Source organism: Mastacembelus armatus, chromosome 16, assembly GCF_900324485.2.
Source record: "Mastacembelus armatus chromosome 16, fMasArm1.2, whole genome shotgun sequence".
NCBI classification, from domain to species: domain Eukaryota; kingdom Metazoa; phylum Chordata; class Actinopteri; order Synbranchiformes; family Mastacembelidae; genus Mastacembelus; species Mastacembelus armatus.
Window position 1 is genome coordinate 9,472,805 of NC_046648.1, and position 21,291 is coordinate 9,494,095.

The window sequence follows — 21,291 nt, forward strand, 5'->3', positions numbered from 1 at the left end:
CAAGCAATAAATCCAAGGGAGTAGGCAAAAGGCCATAAATAGGCAGAGTCCAAACACAGGTGAATCCAAGCAAACAGGTTAACACAGAGAAAGAGCAAGATGAACAGCAAGAATGCTGAGACTGGAAGTGCAAATGCCACAGAGAGCTCATTAGACAATAAGCAAACAGATGAGTCTATATAAAATTTTGGGATGAGTAGGGAAGTAGAGATGAGTGTGGAAAAGAAGTGAAGAGACGTGTGCAAGCAGGTTGGAACGGGTGGAAGAAAGTGTCAGGTGTGATGTGTGACAAAAGAGTGTCAGCAAGAATGAATGGAAAGGTGGACAAGACAGTGGTGAGACCAGCAATGTTGTCTGGTTTAGAGACAGTGGCACTGAGAAAAAGACAGGAGGCAGAGCTGGAGGTAGCAGAGCTGAAGATGTTGAGGTTCTCTCTGGGAGTGACGAGGATGGATAGGATCAGGAATGAGGACATCAGAGGGACAGCTCATGTTAGATGTTTTGGAGAAAAAGCCAGGGAAGCCAGATTGAGATGGTTTGGACATGTTCAGAGGAGGGACAGTGAATACATTGGTAAAAGGATGCTGAGGTTAGAGCTGCCAGGAAGGAGGCCTAGAGGAAGACCAAAGAGGAGGTTCTGGGATGTAGTGAAGGAGGACATGAGGATAGTTGGTGTGGGTGTGGAGGATACAGAGGATAGGGTTAAATGGAGGCAGATGATTCGCTGTGGCGACCCCTGAAGGAAGCAGCCGAAAGGAAAAGAAGAAGTAGGGAAGTAGAGATGGGTGTGGTGTGCATAGGAATCTGGACTGGACAGGACAGAAGATGTGCAGCGCAGCCAGAGATCAACCCCAGAGACACCTGAAGACTAAATGAGCAATGACAGTTCATGAAACAGTCCAGAGAATGACAGGGCCAGGAAAATATGTGGGCAGAGGCAAGGACTTTGAAAGGAACATCACCCATACTAATGATTAAAAGCATACTCCAATTAAGTCTAGACTCATGATAAACAGAGATATTATCTTTATAATTTCATGCATTTTTATTTTTCAAAACTGAGTGCCTACATTACCCAACTTAACAAATGATAGTCGAAGATTTTAAGTAATGACAGGATACTGGAAAAGCAATAGCAATAAAGGTCTGGAAACATTTTTTTCCTGAGTCAGCAAAGATGAATGCGCATCATTCAGGCTGACAGAGATGATTTCAGTGCTGCAGCAGTGTTTAAAGGTGGGATTTTCAGTAAGAACATCCCCATTTTCACTTGTCAGATTATTCAGTTACACACAAAGTCTTCAAATAGGATACAGACACTCAGAACTACTTGAAAGTCCACAAAACAGACATTGAGATGGAATGTGTGTTTTTTGTTTGAAAATGGTGAACTGTGTCTTATCCCTTGTGGTGTGGTGCTGATGTCAACATATGGTCAAAAGTGGTCATATATTTAATGAGTCTGAGCAACAGAGAAAAACCATGCTCATTAAATCCTCAGAAAAAAAAGTTTTTCCTAACGCATAGTAACAGTGACCTTTGGCTGATTAATGCGGAGCGAGAGCAGTGTGCAGTGACTGGGAAGCTCCAGAAGGACTCCGAGTACTTTAACTGCATTATTATCGCACTCATTTCCCTTAGTCAGCTCCTTGTCTAGCTGCAGCTTTATGGCTGCTGAGAGACTGAACTGAGAGATTAAGGACTCATAACAAGTTGTTTCATGTAGAGTGTCACCTCTAATGTCCTTTTTGAGCAGAATGGAAAAAACCATTAGGCCTGACCTATCTATCCTGGTCTCTCTTAAAATTCGCTTTTAAATGTCACTGTGGTCCGGTGCAGTTTGAGGCATGAAGCAGTCGCTCCAGAACTGATGTCAAAGGGCCTCGGGGAGCGTGTGTGTGTGCGGAGGTCCATGGGGTCCCCAGCAAAATGAGAAATACTTGCTTTTGGCTCACAGTCACTAGCACTTGCACCACATCACAGCTTTCCCCTTTTTACCACCATCTGTGTTTAAGCCATGTTTTTCAGTTGCACTCAGTTTTTAAACAATACAGCCGTTTACACGGGTGCTGTAATGGCTTGTGTTTCACTGATGTGTAACTGTGACCTGGCTGCTTTCACCTATCACCCTTGTTTTCTTTTTGAAGTCCAGCTCTAACCACATTATTCTAGATGATTGCTCGAGGCCGTACGGTATGTAATACCTGGGTTTTTCCCCTACTGTGATGTTTATGAATGATTCAGTAGAATCTTCCAAAAGAGGCTGACCAATACAGGATTTCTGAAACTAATATTACTTTAGATTTATGGAAATATGGACAAAATAACAATAGCAGACATATATATATGGTATAATAAAACCCTTGAATTTTGTCCATCTCTAGAAACAAAACATGATTCCCTATGCTGAGCCAGTTTTTGGTTTGAGCTACTGCAGAAACATGGCACCAAGACAGGGCTGCCTCTGTGAAAGGAGACCTGCTCCCTATGTAGATCATATTAGTATCATATAGTGATGCTACTGGACAAAACTTGACAGTGTCAGTACTTGGCACCAAAAGGGTACTCTGCAAAAACAATGTGATTACGTTTAACATTCCAAAACTTTACGGTTAGGCAGATTTCCCCCCAAAAACTATGTGTAATTAGGTTTAGGGACAAAATATATGTAATTAGTTTTAGGCACAAAAACAAATGTACTGTATTTCATTCAGATTACTTAACATCAAAAGATTTTAAAATGATGATACAAAGAACATCATATAAAGGTTTGGTGGCCAGTTTATGAGAGTGGGTGTGTTTGTGGATGCTTTTAGTATGGCTGAATGTGCATCAGTGCTATCTTGAATGTGCAGCATTGCATTCTTACAGTAGTGTGTGTGTGTGGGTTCGAGTGCAAGTTGCGAGTGCGCAAAGTTAATATGTGTGTATATATGTCATGGTGTCGTCCTTTGTGTGGGTGTGTGTTTGGTCGGAGGAATTCATTTTCTCCTCAGACAGTCAGTCAGAGCTCTCTCTGGGGAGGCGGGCTCTCTGTTTGGCTCTGCTGTGCTGTCTGATTTTCTTTTTACTGTTTTTTTTTATTTATTTATTTTTTATTTTCCCCAGTCAGAGGGAACGAGATAGATTTTTGCTGCATGACTGCGGCATGTAATGTCTCTGCTGCCTCTAGCTGCTGCTTTTGCACACGCTGTGCTTCTTCGTGTTATCTTTTTCGACGTGTGTCTCTGTGTATTGAAATGTACCTGCAGAGTTTCATGTTTACATACTCCTTTGAATGGCATGTAAGGCCGGATCCATCTGTGAGCCTGTCTGTATTTTTTTGTATGCGGTCTGGGCTTCAACTGTTCTGTTCAGAGGTGCATTTTAAAGCACCATTGTTTTATTGATAGGTATTAATGTCATCTAAGACTGAACTAAATGCTTTGGTGTCAATCCTTAAGCTTTTTCTAAGGACACTGCTGACTGTCTCCACCCAACTTTTTTTTTTTTTTTTTTTTGTGTTCCCAAAGACAGATAAAAGTTAATGAAAGTTCAAAAGTTTCTGTCCTGGTATCAGTTTTCTTATGCTACTTATGCAGTAAATTATTCTTACGTGTGTGTTTGCCTTGAGCTATAAAACCTGAAGTGAAACATAGTAGTGTGCTATTGTTTCTGTGCTATCTTGGAATAAATTTGGAGTAAAAGGAGCAGGAAAAGGGACGGACACCATGGAGGAAAAATGGCAAAACCGCTTCCTTCCAATCTGAGTGGGGTGCCCTGAAGACTTGTGAGTTCACAGTTTGAGACACAAGCATCACTCCTGACTGTAAATGTAAAAAAAAAAAAAGCACTTCAGGTCACAGCTTCGTGCATATGTGCATCCCTTTACAGGGCCATTCTGGGCAGTTATCAGAGAAGGTATGAGGTATGCTAGGCTCTGTAAGGTGTGTTCAGTGGTGCTGTCTCAGAGGGTCTGTTTTATTTGTGCCAACCTTGACTAAAAAGAAGAAGAGAAATGTTAAAGCCACATTGTGTAGGATTAAAACAAAAAAACCAAACAAAAAAAACAAAGAGCGAATTTTTTGAAATATGAGCCCTTTCCTAGGCATGAATGAATTCCCCCCTGACCTGTGCTGAATTATTAAGCTGCATTGGATGTTAGGATACTTTGGCACTTAACTGTGGGACATTATTTGTCACCACTAAATCAACCCCAGCTATTTACACACACACACAAACACAAGACTCGTAATGCACTTTGGCACATGCTTGGCCTTGTTTGCGTTTTGCTGTTTTTAGTGTGAACACCTGGGAATAGTGGAGAGTCTAGTTTTCTTAAATAGACTGTTCGCTCACTTGTGATAAGGAAATGGTTTTGTGTTTCCCTCCTGACTTTCAGATAATCATTCTCATTGTGGCTAAGATTTCACAAGTGTTGACAAGTGCACATTCGTAACAACAGAATTCACTTAGGGCAAACCTGGTTAGTCTGTGGCCAAACAGTTTAGCCATTCTTCTCTTTTCTAGTCTTACCATATCATTTACCATTTCAAAAAGTCCTGCCAGTTGCTGCTGTTTCAGTGGAAGTAGTTAATAGTATGGCCGGGGGCATTTATTGTTTTGCTCAATGAAATGACATCATGTGTATGAGCCTAGTGTTTATGCTGACAGATGATCTCTGTTTTGATTTCTCTCTTAATCCCTCCAGTCTTTTCCCATCTTTTGTCTGGGTTTGATACTCAGGACAGCTAGCCAATCAGCCTGGTTACTAAATAGTACATCAGGAGACATTTTAAGCAAATCCTTGGAGAGCCCTTGAGGAAAAGCCTTTGATCAGTTGTCTCTTTATGGAAGTGTAGGCTAATTTTGCCCAATGGCTCTTGTCTCTTTATAGTCTTTATGTGGAGCTCATCTGTCAGTATAGCCTCTCAGGTTTAGGGCCTATAGCTTTAAAACACATCTGAACATTCAACACATCCAATGTTATAGCTGTAGCTACTTTTTTTATTTTCTTTTTTTTTTCCAGATGTATTTTTTTAATGTATTTTCCCAGAAATGTATGTCTGTTCCTCCTATTGATATACGCAGCCTTTACTTTGTCCATTTTCTTGTGACTGTTCAAAAGTTAAACATCTGGATTAATATAACCCACCTGTCAGGTCGCCAGCCTTCCAAATTACTCACTGTAGCAGCCTCTCTATCTCTTTACCACTTCTCTCTGTGGTGAACACCAGTCTGTCTGTCACTACCACTGTCCCTCATACTGTCTGTCCTGCCTCTTGACACTGGATTTGATGCATAGCCAGATTAAGCCTGTCAGATCTGTGACACTCGGCTGGCAGTCGGCATGACACAGAGTAAGATCAAACGAGGATATGAGAAATGATGCTTTGAGCCCACCTTTGTTTGATTTGGCTGTGCCAGCCACTTTGGGCATCATTTCACACTTTCAGATGTTTTTTTTTTTTTTTTCCTCTACAGTCAATGATTGTTTAAGGTGGGGGTGAGGGATGTCGCTATGACCAAATGAGCCACAATATGTTTTCTGCATGTCTGTAATGCAAAATATCTGCAGAAAGCTTTGATATGTAGTCAAAGACTCTCAGAGCCTGATAATACCATGGATATAATATATACTAACAAAATCCCATCTGTCATTAAGTTCAAATATTTAGTTAAACTCTTATTTATTTAACAACATTTAGATCTTGCTTTTTTAATTTTGTTAAAAAAAAAAAAAAAAAGGTTAGTGAAAAGATTTTTACCTTTATATTTTTGCTTTGTGCTTCCTGCATTAGACATCTGTTTGTTTCAGACACACTAATATTGCAAGAATTTTACAAAAACATTTGTGGATGGATGTTATTACCCTTTCTAAATGTCCTTTCAATTTAACACCGCTAGACCAGGATATTTTTAAACTATCCAGTGGTGTTGAAAAGGGAATAATGACAATTGCTTTTATTTTTCACAAATCCCATGCAGAGACTGAAATCAGCATCAAGTAGGTGTACCCCCCAAAATGTGCATGATTCCAGAACCTGGTTTTGGTTATTGGTTTGTGCTCTAGACGTCCATTGTTGTCTGAAAACTATTAAAAACACAGCAGCGAGCCACACTGCTGCAGTGGGCCCACCTTTTTTTTTTTTTTAAAAAAAAAAAGAGCTCCAGTGGTCATCGCTTTTTACAGTCTCTGCAGTAAGAAAGATCTCCACTTGCTTCTTGCATTGTTACAGATAACACACTACATATAACAAGCATAGGCATTTGACTCTTTTTTACTTTACAGACTATAAGAAGCACTGGCCTTTCTTACTGTAGCTTAGTTTTCATACAGTTTTCATACAGTACTGTAGTTTTATTGATCAGGGCTCTAATAGGGTCAGACCATCTGCTGCAGGACTCCTGGTTCTTCCTGCATCTGAAAATAGTTCTTCATGAACTCTAGTGGGTTCTTTATGGGTATGTTGTCCTGCACAATGAACCTGGGAGTAATCAGACACCTGATGTTGTTTTGTGATAATAATCTAAAACATCTAAACTACCTAAAACTTGTGCACAGTGCTGTATTTTGTGAGAAACTCATCACCCTGTTACAGGCCTTGTCATTGCAGTGAGTATACACATTTCCTTTAATAGAACTGTCCTTGGTTTCTGTCCTTGTGAGACTGACAGTAGTCCTCTCTCTCGGATGTGTGACAGTGCTGCTGGGCTTGACCTCAGAAAGCCTCTGTTAACTGCAGCCTGGGCTCGGGCCAAGCTCGTCAAAGTGGAGTACAGTATGGATGGCACTAATGAAGCAGGCTAAAGTGGATCTTCCATTAATCATATAATCTTCATTTATCCATGTGCGACAGAGCGACTGTGTCCTCAAGCAACCTCTCACCTGCCACCAGCACACACATACTGTAACATTATCAGGGCGTTTTCATGTGTTGATCTAGAAGTACATATTATGATAATCAATGAAATATACAGAAGACCAAATATCAGCAGTCCATAGAGATACGTTTCAAATTTGGTGACTGGACAGTTGAAAGACACTGAAACTGTAAAAACTGGAGGGACTTAAATAGGATTTTGAAGCTAGAGGGACATCCTGATTGGAAATGATGGTGTGATAATTTTTGTAAGGAGTGTCAAATCTCTAATGATGAATTTGGGTAAGGTTTTACTCTTTTGGAAGCATCCAGACCAGATGACTTTCAGTGGGGCCTATGCAGGCACTTTCTTAGCATGCTTGAATTTTCAGTGTAACAGATGCGACCAGGCCCCTGGTTAAATAGTCTGCTTCCCAACCCATGTTTGTCTGTCTGACTGCTTCACAGATTAAGGTCTCACATGTCCCCACGTGACCCAATAGAGGAGTCAGAACTGCACGTTAGAGCTGCTAGATCCCCCCATGTGTTACAATGACAGTACAGTACAGTACAGTACAGTACAGTACAGTACAGTACAGTACAGTACAGTACTACACACAGAAAAAACCTCGAGTAGTTAATGTCAGACCTTCAAATAGAACAGCATTTGGCCTATTTTGTCCGGGAAATGACCAAAAAGAGGTTTTTTGTTGCCTATTCTTGACAATAAACAAACAAACAAACAAGCAGTATTATTTATTACTCATTATTATTGACTACGGCTGCACCTGCCTGCATCCCTATTTCCAGACAATAACTTGTGAATAATGTTTCAGAGGTTGTGAGACACAAAGCAGTTGTGTGAGTGACTAAGTCATACTGAAAGCAACAGTGGCTGGCACAGTAATAAAAGAAAGGACAGCAGACTCGTGAGGTACATTTAAAGTGACAGTAACCATCAGTGTAGCTCTTTGTTTTTGTGTCTTAGTCATTTGCTTCCCATCACTTACAGTGGCTTTTCAGTTGCTGATGGGATCATCCTTAGGCTCTATGGTTACGCGAGGTAGACGCAGTTATTTATTTATTTATTTTTACAAATAAATAAGCACAGAAAAAGTAGAATCTTAAGCCATTTCACCCAAAGTTGTTACCAGTATGACAAAGAGTGCGCAAAATATGAAATAAAACATGAAGTCATGCTTTGTATTAATAATATTTGTGGGTTCCTTGACAGGTGTTGAGAACTAGAGTGGATTTTGTTACTTGCAAACCTTGACGAATGAAGCTGCTGTAGTGTAGCATAAGTAAAAGTTAGATTAAACCATTTTTCATTTTGATGTGGGCCTTCTGCTGCTTCATTTTTTTTAAATGAGAAAAGTTTGACAAGCAGAGAATGAACAGTAAAATCTCGATCATTTTCCCTTTTCTGTTTCAATTCTAAATGTTACTCGCTCTCCTGCTGGAGTGTTTTCCAGACTTTTAAACTCTGAGGTGTCCTGAAATGATCAGAGTGCAGACAAACACCAACGTGGAGCCTCAAATCCCTTTCGGCAAACCACACGCTGTGTCCTCAGATGACCCAGCAGCCAGACAGGCAGCGGTAGTAGTGGTATTTGTAGTATAGTTGTCCTCAGACGACCCTCTAGACAGGCAGTCAGTGGGGTCAGACTGGACTGACTTTCACTGGCAGGCAGCAGAAAGAGCATGTGTGTCAGGTTAGAAGACCTTATTTTTGAGAGACAGTATACTGTCACTGAGGGGATGTATAATGCTGTAAATTTAAATAAAATACAACATATATAACCTTTTTAATATAATGATATCAGATAAAGCACAAAGCTGTGATTTAAAGCTATGAAATATTGGGATCAGTTAATCCAATATGGAAACTTTTAACACCTTTCCCTTTCGGTTTTCTTCCTGTACAGCTGTTCCAACTCTGAAAAGTTACAAAATGCTGGAAGGAGACTTTTGCCTTTTTAATCCATTAAGTTTCAAAAATGTGAGTTAATTCATTTTTCCAGTTTTCTGCAGTTGTCTGGCCACTCATTAGTCAATGGAGCATTAGACTTTTACTATGTAGGTAAATAGTTCGTTTTTGGCTGAAGATCTGTTGCTCCTGATTTGTAAATTGAAGTCCATCAGGGGTTCTCCATGGATTCACAGTAAAAATGCCAAGTTATTTCTACAGAATATACACATATGGCCAGTATGGTATACTAAATATAAACATGGGTGTTTTGATTTTTGGCAGGTGAGGGCAATGTGATGATATATACTGGGAGACTATATAAAGACTTCTGTGGGCAATATTGCCACCATGACAGGATGAGTGTGTGCTAAACATCACTTCTTCTTTTCCATCTGGCTGCTCCCTTCAGGGGTCGCCACAGCGAATCATCCGCCTCCATTTAACCCTATCCGCTGTATCCTCCTCACTCACACCAACTATCCTCTAGGCTTCCTTCACTACATCCAAGAACCTCCTCTTTGGTCTTCCTCTAGGCCTCCTTCCTGGCAGCTCTAACCTCAGCATCCTTTTACCAATGTATTCACTGTCCCTCCTCTGAACATGTCCAAACCATCTCAATCTGGCTTCCCTGGCTTTTTCTCAGTGCCACTGTCTCTAAACCATACAGCATTGCTGGTCTCACTACTGTCTTGTACACCTTTCCTGTCACACATCACACCTGACACTTTCCTCCACCCGTTCCAACCTGCTTGCACACGTCCCTTCACTTCTTTTCCACACTCTCCGTTGCTCTGTTGACCCTAGGTACTTAAAATCCTCCACCTTCTTCACCTCTACTCCCTGTAACCTCACCGTTCTATTTGAGTCCCTCTCATTTACACACATGTACTCTGTTTTACTGTGGCTAACCTTCATTCCTCTCCTTTCCAGAACAAACCTCCACCTCTCTAGATTTTCCTCCACCTGCTCCCTGCTCTCTCTACAGATGACAATATCATCTGCAAACATCATGGTCCACGGAGATTCCTGTCTAACCTCATCTGTCACCATGCAAATAAGAAGGGACTCAAAGCTGATCCTTGGTGCAGTCCCACCTTCACCTTGAACTCCTCTGTCACCCCTACAGCACACCTCACCACTGTCTTACAGCTCTCATACATGTCCTGCACCACTCGAACATACTTCTCTGCCACTCCAGACTTCCTCATACAAAACCACAGCTCCTCTCTCTGCACCCTGTCATACGCTTTTTCCAAATCTACAAAGACATAATGCAGCTCCTTCTGGCTTTCTCTGTACTTCTCCATCAGCATTCTCAAAGCAAATATTGCATCTGTGATACTCTTTCTTGGCATGAAGCCATACTGCTGCTCACAGATGCTCACTTCTGACCTCAGCCTAGCCTCCACTACTCTTTTCCATAACTTCATTGTGTAACTCATCAGCCTTATTCCTCTGTAGTTTTCACAACTCTGCAGGTCTCCCTTGTTCTTAAGGATGGGCACCAGTACACTTCTCCTCCATTCCTCAGGCATCCTCTCACTCTCCAAGATCTTGTTAAGTAGCCCAGTCAAAAACTCTCCTGCCACCTGTCCTAAACACTTCCATACCTCCACAGGTATGTCGTCAGGACCAACTGCCTTTTCACTCTTCATCCTCTTCAACGCCTTCCTTACTTCATCCTTACTGATCTTTGCTACTTCCTGCTCCACATTTTCCTCATTCATCAACTCTTCAAAGTATTCCTTCCATCTTTCCAACACACTTGTGGCACCTGTCAACACATTTCCATCCCTGTCCTTAATCACCCTAACCTGCTGCACATCCTTCCCATCTCTGTCTCTCTGCCTCGCCAACCTGTACAAATCCACCTCTCCCTCCTTAGTGTCCAACCTATCATACAAATCCACCCTTTGTTTGGCCACCTCTACCTTCACCTTACGCTGCATTTCCCTGTACTCCTGTCTGTTCTCTTCTGTCCTCTCAGTGTCCCACTTCTTCTTAGCTAACCTTTTCCTCTTAACACACTCCTGAACTTCCTCATTCCACCACCAAGTCTCCTTATCTGCTTTCCTCTTTCCAGATGACACACCAAGTAACCTCCTACCTGTGTCCCTGATCACTTTAGCTGTAGCTGTCCAGTCATCTGGAAGAACCTCCTGACCTCCCAGAGCCTGTTTCAGCTCTTCCCTGAAAGCCACACAACACTCTTCCCTTTTCAACTTCCACCACTTGGTCCTCTGCTCTGCCCTTGTCCTCTTCATCTTCCTCACCATCAGAGTCATCCTACACACCACCATCCTATGCTGTCTGGCTACACGCTCCCCAGCCACTACTTCGCAGTCACTGATCTCTTTCAGGTTGAAACGTCTGCACAAGATGTAATCAACTTGTGTGCTCCTGCCTCCACTCTTATATGTCACCCTATGCTCCTCCCTTTTCTGGAAAAATGTGTTAAGTTCAGCCATTTCCATCCTTTTTGCGAAGTCTACCACCGTCTGTCCTTCTGCATTCCTGTCCTGCATACCAAACTTACCCATCACTTCCTCGTCACCTCTGTTTTCCTCACCAACATGTCGTTGAAGTCTGCCCCAATCACCACTCTCTCACCACTAGAGATAACCTGAATTACCTGATCGATCTCCCTCCAGAATTTCTCCTTCTCTTCTAACTCACATCCTACCTGTGGGGCATAACCACCGACAACATTCAATATCACACCTTCAACTGACACTCTCTTCACCTCCAGAACATTCCTAGCAAAATCCTCCTTCAGGATAACTCCTCTCTCCATTCCTCTTTCCATCCACACCATGATAAAACAGCTTGAACCCTGCTCCTAATCCATAGGCCTTGCTACCTTTCCACCTGGTCTCCTGAACACACAAGATATCCACCTTTCTTCTCTCCATCATATCAGCCAACTCTCTAGTTTTCCCTGACAAAGTCCCTACTCTTAGTCCTACACTCCTGCCCTTCATCTTCTCTCTTTGCCCACGAACACACCTTCTTCCTCTCCTTCTTTGACCAACAGTAGTCCAGTTTCCACTGGCACCCTGTAAGTCAACAGCACCAGTGGCAGTCATTGTTACCCTGGGCCGCGACCGATCTGGTATGGAAGTCATATTTGTGATTCGCATCTTTGATTTGGCTTAAATTTTACGTTGGATGCCCTTTCTGACAAAACCCTCTGCATCCACTACTTGGGACCGGCACATGAAGACATTGGATTGTGCCCCCCTGTGGTTGCATTGTGCTAAACATCACTCTCAGTTGTAAAATGTGCACAATCATAAAGTGCGTAGAGCAATTTAGATCATAAACCAAATCCCTGATTGGTTAAATGGGTTCACTTCCTGTATAAAACCCAAGACTCTTTCAACACTGTGAAAAAAATAAACGGAAATGTTGTTTTACACAAACTCAAACGTGTTTGTAATATTAAAGTCCTTTATGTTCGCTTCCTGTGTTCCAGATTCCATTGAAGAAGTCACATGGAAGTCCACTTCCATGTGTCAAATCAAACACACCTAACTAGAACAAAATAACAGTTGATAGACTTAAAGCTGTTCATGTTTTATGAAAAGCTGATGATTTGAAGGTTTCCATCATACCACTGTACCAATTACTGCAACAGTGATCCCAGCGAAGTAGAACCTGTTGTTTGTGAGATCACAAACAGCAATGCAAAGTTTTTTTCCAGTACATCTCAGCAGCCAAAGAACCAAAACTGCTGCATCATCCTTCAGCTGGTGCAATGGTGGACTCCACCGGCCTCATCAAGTATAAACTGAAGATGATCAGATTAACACACCCACACAACTAATCTCTGTACGGATACACTCACTGCTCTTCATATCACACACAGCATTTATCTGTGTAATTCTGCTCTGATGCTGCAGTCATCACTTGTCTAATGCAGCTGCTTCCTCTCCTCCCCTGCACTTACTTTCATTTTATCTTTTGCCCTTACCTGTCCTCTTGTTTTCTTTCCTTTCCTGTCTTTTCTGCAACTTTCCTTTCATTCCCAGTTTTTTTTTTCCTCTGACCTTCATCTCTACTTTACTTTTCACTCCTGCTGTATTCTCTTCCTTATTTCCCATTCTTCTTCTCTTTTCCTTATCTTTTCTATTCTGTGCATTTCCTCGCATGCTTTCTCATCTCATTTTTCTCCTCTCCTTTCCAAATTGATGGGCTTTACCTTCAAAGTGACTCATCTGACACAGCTATTCAGGTGAAAAAAATCATATAACATTCAGCGGAATATCTGCAATCCACTTCCTTCTCAAAACACCCAAGGCACTAATTGTGGTTAGACAAAATGATAAATCACCAAAGCATGCATCATGAACCAAATATCCTCCTGCATCACAGCAGGTCCAGTTTTTGCTCTCTTTACTTTTCCATTTGTCGGGGCACAGGCTGTTGTGTGTATCCTCTGATAGGACTCGATAAGAACCGGCAAACGGAGCTGAGATAAGACCAGCAAATCTGTCGAGCCTTTCCAAACCTCAGACAGGGCGTGTGTTTGTTTACCGTCTGTCTGCTTTTTTCACCAACAAATTCCTCCCGCTCCTTCCATCCTTCTCTCATCCTGCGTTGTTTCCCTTCTTGAACTTTTGTAAGCCTGCATTGCTTTTTGTCTTATGAATGATTTCTGTCTCTTTCACGTCTCTCCTTGCTCTCCTCTCTTTTTCTTTGATATGTTGCCCCATTTTGTTGTTTTTCCTATAGCTGTGTAGCTATAGCTGCTTCCTTTATTCTGATATTTAACACATGCCTCTCATCATACTACATCCCTCTGTGTGATTGATCTCTTCATTTTGAATGGTATGTTTTCAGTGACAACAAAAAGAGCAGTTGTTACTTTTTTCCCTAAAACCATTCTTCCTCTGTTCCCCCTCGCCCTCCTACTCCCACTCTTCCCCCATCCCCTCTTTTTTGGATTTTATTCCTTTTCCCGACACAAAAAAACAGCACTTGGCACTTTTGAAATGTAAATAAAGTTTTGTTGTTTCCTCAGCCTCAGCCTCCTCCAGCCCTGTTTATCAGGCAGACTTCAAAGTGGCACACGGACATGTGGCTATATCTCTCCCCTGCTCTGTGAAATAGGGTCACAGGCGGTGCTTGGCTTTCACAGAAACTTTTCCCTTTCATGTAAGAACCTAGTGGGTGAGAGGAACTAAAGGGGGCCATGCCAGCCTGCCAACCAGCCACCTACCCTCTATCTAAACTGAGACACACACACACTGAGTGTGGGACTGTGAGGGAGTGGGTGTGTGCGTGGGTGGATGTGGATCAGTCTTGTTTTTGTGCTTTCTGGTCATCACAGGCCAGCAGTTAGCCCGTGAGCTTTGCTTGGGTGTATTTGTTTCACCTATTTTTTTGTTGTTGTTGTTATTTGCTATGATTTTCTCCACTGAGTTTCTGCCTCTGTCTGTGTTTCTTTTTCTCTCTAGCCGTGGTGCCAGTGTGAAAGGACATCACACTGTGCTGAGGATGTGTCTGCAGTGACGGGAAAAAGGACGTAAGAGGAGAAAGAGGGGACGGAAGAAGAGAACAAAAGACTGGGAACAAGCCAGCAAAAGAGCTAGGAGAATCCGAGGATGCGAGCATGTTAGCTACAGCTGAGTTTAAGAGATGAACCTGACTGCCGGAGATAAAATGACCAAGTGAAGAAGCACCTCTTTTGTTAAAGCAAGGTTGAGGCACTTATCTGAGTTTAGATCATTCACAGGCACACCCAGCTTCCTAAACTTGTAGCTGTTCTCTCCAATTCCAGATCAGTGGCTTAAGCACTTAAAAATGACCCGCATCTCCTCCCTTTATGCTCCTTTTTACCCATATATTTAGCCTCACATTGTGTGCATTCAGCAGGAGCAGCACTGTCAGAAGACAAGCAAAGCATCATTCAGTCTTGTTCAGCTGGGTGCTCAGCCCGACTACGAGTGCTCAGTGAGTAGTAGAGAGAAGGTCACCCATTGTTGGGGTTTGCCAGACAGCGGCGTTTTATCACCACACATGGACTGTTGATGAAGAAAGATGGCAGTGAGACAGGCAGGTGCCACCCCTTCCTCTCGGCCACCCTCCCTCCCCCCAGTGGCCGCGGCTCGGACCGGTTAAGGTTGGTCTGTTGGTGTACATCGCAGCACAGGCAGCAGCTGGCAGAGCGCAGGAAGGAGCAGTATGCAGGAAACTGACTTACCAGCCACAAATGCCTTTAAAGGTAAACACTGATAAGTGTGTGTCTGCGTGAGTGTGTGTGTGTCTCTGTGTTATATATGAGTCTATGTCAAACAGAAAGACATTTCCAGCTGGAGTCAGGTTTATGTGTTCTTATGTACATGTAGGATTTAATCAGGTTGTCATGTCAATAAATTTCCTCAGCCTCAGATGTCTTCATACAATTCAGTGATTTTAACTGTGAGTGATATCAACTCTTGAACAACATATAATTTCAAAAGAGAGGCAGTGCACTAGGCCTCAGGCCTAATTAGCCTGTAGGAGGCACTGGGAATTATTTTTATTTTTTTTACCTTACATATTTCATGATGTCTTTATAAGGTGCCTGTGATCGTTGATTTTGCCATCAGCAAATTTACTCGTGTACATAATAAATATTATTGCGGCAGCAACAGCTGCAGCTGCAGTGCAGCATTTTATGGAGGGTGATAACTTTAAAATAGTTTGCTACTCGCTGTGTCGTTGCATGTGAATGTTTGAATAAAGGAGTGAGCTTGGACCATAGCCTGAACAAGAAAAGTCTTATCTTTCTCGCATATATTATTATAGCACATATTTTCACTTGTGACAGTAGAAAAAGCACAGGTGTTACTAATAACAATGGCTCCGTTCAATTCAAATGACAGTGGCAGAGGATGCACAATATCAGGGTCCTAAAACCATAGCAGCTAAATGGAATTCAGTCCTTATTCATTCTATTATACACTGTGAAAATGGCCTATTGTCTGATTATGTGGTCCCTGCAGGGCAGTGCCCATACTCAGGTGATTGGCCAAAGATGGTTTTCTAAAGAAAGAAAGTCTGTTCTGTATAATTTAGGTGCTTGAAAAGACATGAATGGTGTCTTCTTGTTGTTCAAAAAGACCAACGTCATTTTCCACCAGGTAGCTGGCAGCTCATTAGTAGAAGACAAGTGTGTCTGAGCAGCTGGTGCACACTGAATAGTGGCTGGAATCTCCCTGCACACTCACACAGGTGTTTTCACTTATTCTAACCGATTAGACCTTTGCTCAGGTGGAGCTGTGCTGGAATTACACTGAGGCCTACAAACTTCATGTACCGTTTAGAATAAGGCTGCCTACACACTAGATCATCTTCCGATCTTCACCAATTTTAAAAACATGGGAGACATATGGACGGTTTCATCCCATTTCTAATATTATAATCCTGTGAACGCAAATGCCAGACAATTCAACCAGACTTGGAGACCACACACCTGCCATTTGGGGTAAAGATTTCTTGTTGGCAATTCCACAGACACGAGATCTCACAGACTCTCACGTGATCAAAAGTGACTTTGTGACACACGCCTTTTCCTTTTCAGCCCCTGTTGTGGTATGTCTTGTCTTCTTTTTTAATGCTCCATTTGGCTCAGGTTGTGTTGTGATACGCTGCCATATTTGTAAGCTTTTAAAGTACACAATCCAGTAGTGGGTATTTCGTCTGAGCCTCCACGATCAGGAATCATAAATATCAAACATGTTTAATATTTATATTTGTTATTTGATATCTGGGCCCAAAACCAGGTATGAAATCATACTGTGTGTCGCCACCTTAAAGGTGTAACTTTTCCACCTCAAACAAGTTCTACAGAAAGCAGGAAGGTCAACTGTACTGTCCTACTCCTACTAAGCTGGTTCAGTAGCAAGCAGAACCTTACTAATAACGCACAGCATCATCTAGCCTGATTTTTTTTTTCATGTAGCAAGAAAAGTTTGAGATTGTGGGACATGAAATGCTTATCAGTGTGATTTTCTAAAGAAAATAGAAAATTGGAAAATTGAATTCCCTTTGAAAATTGGAGGCCTTTTACCCAAACCAAGGGGTGCTTGAGAGGGTGGGATCTAAGAACCTGGTTATTATTTCATCTGATTGGTCAGCCCATCTCGCTCTTCATCATACCTACTCCTGAATGTTGTGGCCGCTTGCAGTGTGTAGGTGAGTTAGACCTTCTACTGAATGCACTTTTGACATAGTTGCCAACTCATGACAAAATGCTGTGTGTGCTGATGTAAATGCACACACATAGTATGTTGTTTGATAGCTCTACGGTACATTTCACGCATGGGCTGATACTGTTAACATGCCTGTGTTTTTGGCATGGGGGAATGTGGCTGCAGTGTCTGTATACCTAATAAACACTTTGAGCTGCAGCCACTGGCACCAGAATAAAATAGAAATAAATTCCAGTCCAGGTTTTTGAGATTAATCACTTTAACATTGATTAATGCATGAGGAATTGGTGCTATAAATGCCTAGTGACATGTTTTTGAAGAAATGATCCAGCAGCTGCTGTCTCATCTTTGCTGTTTAAATCCAAATCTTTACTTCTCTCCCGTGGAGACTGCATGAGATGAAGCTAGTATTAGATAAAGAAGTAGAAAACAAAATGAAATTATGTCTCCAGTTTTTCTCATTTTGTTTTGCATTCGCCCTGACAGTAAATAAAGTGTTCTGAACTTATTTCAAAAGCAGCAGGTTTTTATACATATAATAACATCAGTCCATCCAATAGGTCTCCTATACAGGGCTGCTTATACTTAAATTCACCCGATAGGCAATGTAGAGTCCCCAATTAACTTGCATGTGTTTGGACTGTGGGAGGAAGCAGACACAGGGTGAACATGCAGACACACAGAAAGGCCTTGGGTTGAACAGGTTTCAAACCCAGAACCTCGCTGTGAGGTGACAGGGCTAACCACTGCCCCACTATGTGGCCCACATATATTAACAAGTAAAAGGTAAAGTTCACACTAGGGGATAAGTCTGATGTTTCTTTGTGGATGTTACTAGCAAGCAGCATTGGAAGATGTTTTGAGTATTGAGTATTGAGTAGTGTAATCAGCAACAAAATGTCAGACCAGCTATCAAAGAAGAATATTGTAATGTATTAATCTAATCCATTTCTTCCAACATTGATAATAATACTAAATTAAGTTTAAAATTAATTTCAAATTAATTTCAAACACAGGAGTCATTGATTTTTAATACACAGAATTAGTTTGCAAAGCTGTACCGGTCATTAAAAGTCGTTTCCTTATAAATCCTGCTGTTCCCCATAGAAAACAATGGAATAATCTGCTTGGCAATATTTGTCACATTAGTCATGTGACCTGCTCCCATTTTGAACTGTCACCACTCTCCTACTTTCTCAAGCAACACAAGGTTTGAATATATTTCCTAATTTTTATTTTCCATTTTCCAACATGGTAGAAGGTTGAAAATTCGAATACGAAACTGTAATTACGCTTCGATCTGACAATTTGCAATACAGTACAAATTAGTTTTTTATTTTGTACATAGAAAAAGTGTATAGTGATTAGCATAACACAGTAACAATTGTGTTGTATATAAAATTATTATTTACTACATATATATATATATATATATATATATATATATATATATCACACTGTGCTGAGGATCATATACATATATATAGATGACAAATAGAAAATGATCACATTTGTTATTATTATTGGTTATCAGCCTTTTTCTTGGTTTGGTCTTTTTTTGTTATATAAACATTTCCTCATCACCAGCCCTGTCTTGTAAAAATATACATGAGAAAAATAATTTGCATATTAGAACATTAATGAGAATTCAAGCATAGCCTAAATACACAAGAATGCAGTGCAGTCAAATGGTGCTCCAGATGTGTTGTCACAATGTGAAAAACTTTCTGTTGCAATGTTTTTGCAACTAAATAACCTGATATGGCTTCATGTTTTTCAGCATGTAAAAATGTATACAGGAGTATTTACTGATTCTGTGTATACGGACGATCATGAGGAATCAGGTCACTCTAAAATAAAAAAAAACAGTCCTCAGTGGAGATTATTGGCACTATGCTGTCCATTGTATTAGCCAATGTAGACCTAACACAACGCAAGCTTAAGAATTTCTCATTAGAACATAATTGCTTACTCTAATTCTAATTGTTGTAATTGTTGTATACAGGCTTACAAATAAGGCCCAGCTTTTCCACCTTTTAGCTGAGGCACTCTGCAAACAGTGCTGAAAGGCTTGAGAGATGTGACATGTTGGCTGGTCTTGGTCAAATGGTGGTGTTTTAAGAAAAGATTTAGATACTTTAACCATAGAAATGGACCGATAATGAGTACAGCGTACACTGAATTGATATTTATCCACATATAAATAAGCAGATACGGTTAAAAGAATGAGGAATAAAATAATCTATTAAATACACTAGAGTAAGAGTGTTAATAGATTAAATAGACAAATGGATCATGGTGAACAAAGCACTGGAATACTGAGACTCATACAGTCTTGTTTATTCTGCTTTCTCCTTACCCTCCAAGTTTTGTCCTTTCCTAGTGTCCTTGTCACAACTGGTAACATGAGGCAGTACCTGCAGCCCAATCAGGTTGCACAGGTAGTCCAGTAAAAGTAACTCATCCTTTGTGCAAGAAGAAACAGGAGGAGCACAGTGAGAGCTCTACAAAATGACCTCCAGCAGGCTACTGGTGTGCATGACTCTGACCAAACTGTCAGAAACAGACTCCACGAGGGAGACATGAGGGCCTGACATCCTCTAGTATGACCTGTGATCACAGCCCAGCACCATGCACCTCTATTGAGCTTTGCCAGAGAGCACCAGAATGACAGGTTTGTGCTCTGTTCTCTTCACAGATGAGAGCAGGGTCACACTGAGAACATATGACAGGCATGAAAGAGTCTGGAGATGCTATGATAAGCATCATGCTGCCTGTAACATTATCGACCATGAATGGTTTGGTGGTGGGTCAGTGATAATCTGGGACAGCACAGACCTCCCGCGGTACCCTGACTGCTGTGAGGTACCAGGATGGAATTCTCAGTGCCCTGGGTTCCTCCTGGTGCAGGACAATGCCCAGCCTCATGTAGCCAGAGTGTGTTGGCAGTTCCTGGATGATAAAGGCACTGATGCCATGGACTGGTCCTCATGTTTCCCTGACCTAAATCCAACTGAGCACCTATATCTCTATATTATGTCTCGGTGCATCCAATGCCACCAAGTACCTTCACACACTGTCCAGGAGCTCACTGATACACTGATGTTTTTTTTTTTTCATTTATTATTGTTATGAACAAATTCTACAAAGTACATTAGTAAAAATGTTCAACTTGCACAATGGGTTCATCAACCAATGTGTGATGTAAGTGTATAGTATTAGAAACTCTTGAATAGCTCCATTGTCAACGTTATTAGTAACACCTGCTCTTCTGATGCCATGACAAGTCAAACTGTGTGCTGTGAAAAAAAGAGCTGTTGTAACCTGCAGGAGCAGAAGGATGTTAACAAATTCCATGTGTGAATGAGAATAATAAAGGTGTAATTTGTCAAGCCCTAACAGGTGCAACTAAATGATGTCAGTCATGTATTGTGTACACAGCCACAAAGTCTTGAAAAGAGCTTTAATCTGCCTAAACCATTTAAGTGGATGTAGAGGAACCTTAGACTCTTTGTTCATTAAACTTATTTTAAAAAAATACTTTAAAATGGGTTGATACAACATTTTGTATTCAAGGTCCCCATTGGATGTAAATTCTAATGACTTCATCTAGTGCTGTTGTCCAGTCAGGTCACATAGATAATACTTGGGTTTATAAACCAGTAACTGCAAACCTAGATGCTGATTAGCGAATGTTAATATAATAACACACTCAGCTAAGATTTTGAACATTATATGTGCTTAACATGAGCATGTTAGCCTTAGCTCAATTGTTATATACATGTCATGCCACTTTAAGTATAATAATTATGTAGAGCCAAGCGGGAAAAATAGTTCACTCAAGTCTTCAACTGGTAATTCAGAGCCACGGATATCTCCCACTTGGAAGCACCGCAGATACTACAAAATAAAATTCACTTTTAACACCAAGATAAACTATTAGGATAATCTGATCAGAGCTGAGTGGTGTTTATCTGTGTCTGGCTTCTGCAAATACGAAGCACGATAAAAATAGTTAATGTACACATTGTTTGGGCATGTCCTTGGAAAAGAACTTTATGCATATGACCGGTGGGGGGTTAATTGTGGTTATTCAGTAAAGTTCACTGTCTTCACTTTTATCACTGTTATGCGTTTCCTTTTCAGTTACAATACTTTCTATTTTTATAGGTGGATTTTTTAATTCACTGTTCTGTCCATTTACTTTTTAAATTCACTAAAATATACAAAAAAAAAAAAACAAAGGAAAAGGAAAACTAGATGTATTATGTGAATTATA

General features: G+C 41.1%; 1 long non-coding RNA gene across 1 annotated transcript in view; it reads left to right on the plus strand.

The window, feature by feature from the left end:
- The window catches only part of LOC113122576 (uncharacterized), a 68,986-nt gene extending 48,892 nt beyond the window's left edge, over positions 1-20,094 (plus strand). The window contains exons 2-3 of the long non-coding RNA XR_003294873.1: positions 14,274-15,040; positions 19,396-20,094. This is a non-coding gene — a long non-coding RNA (uncharacterized LOC113122576). The remainder of the gene's footprint in view (positions 1-14,273; positions 15,041-19,395) is intronic.
- The last annotated feature ends 1,197 nt before the right edge of the window (positions 20,095-21,291 follow it).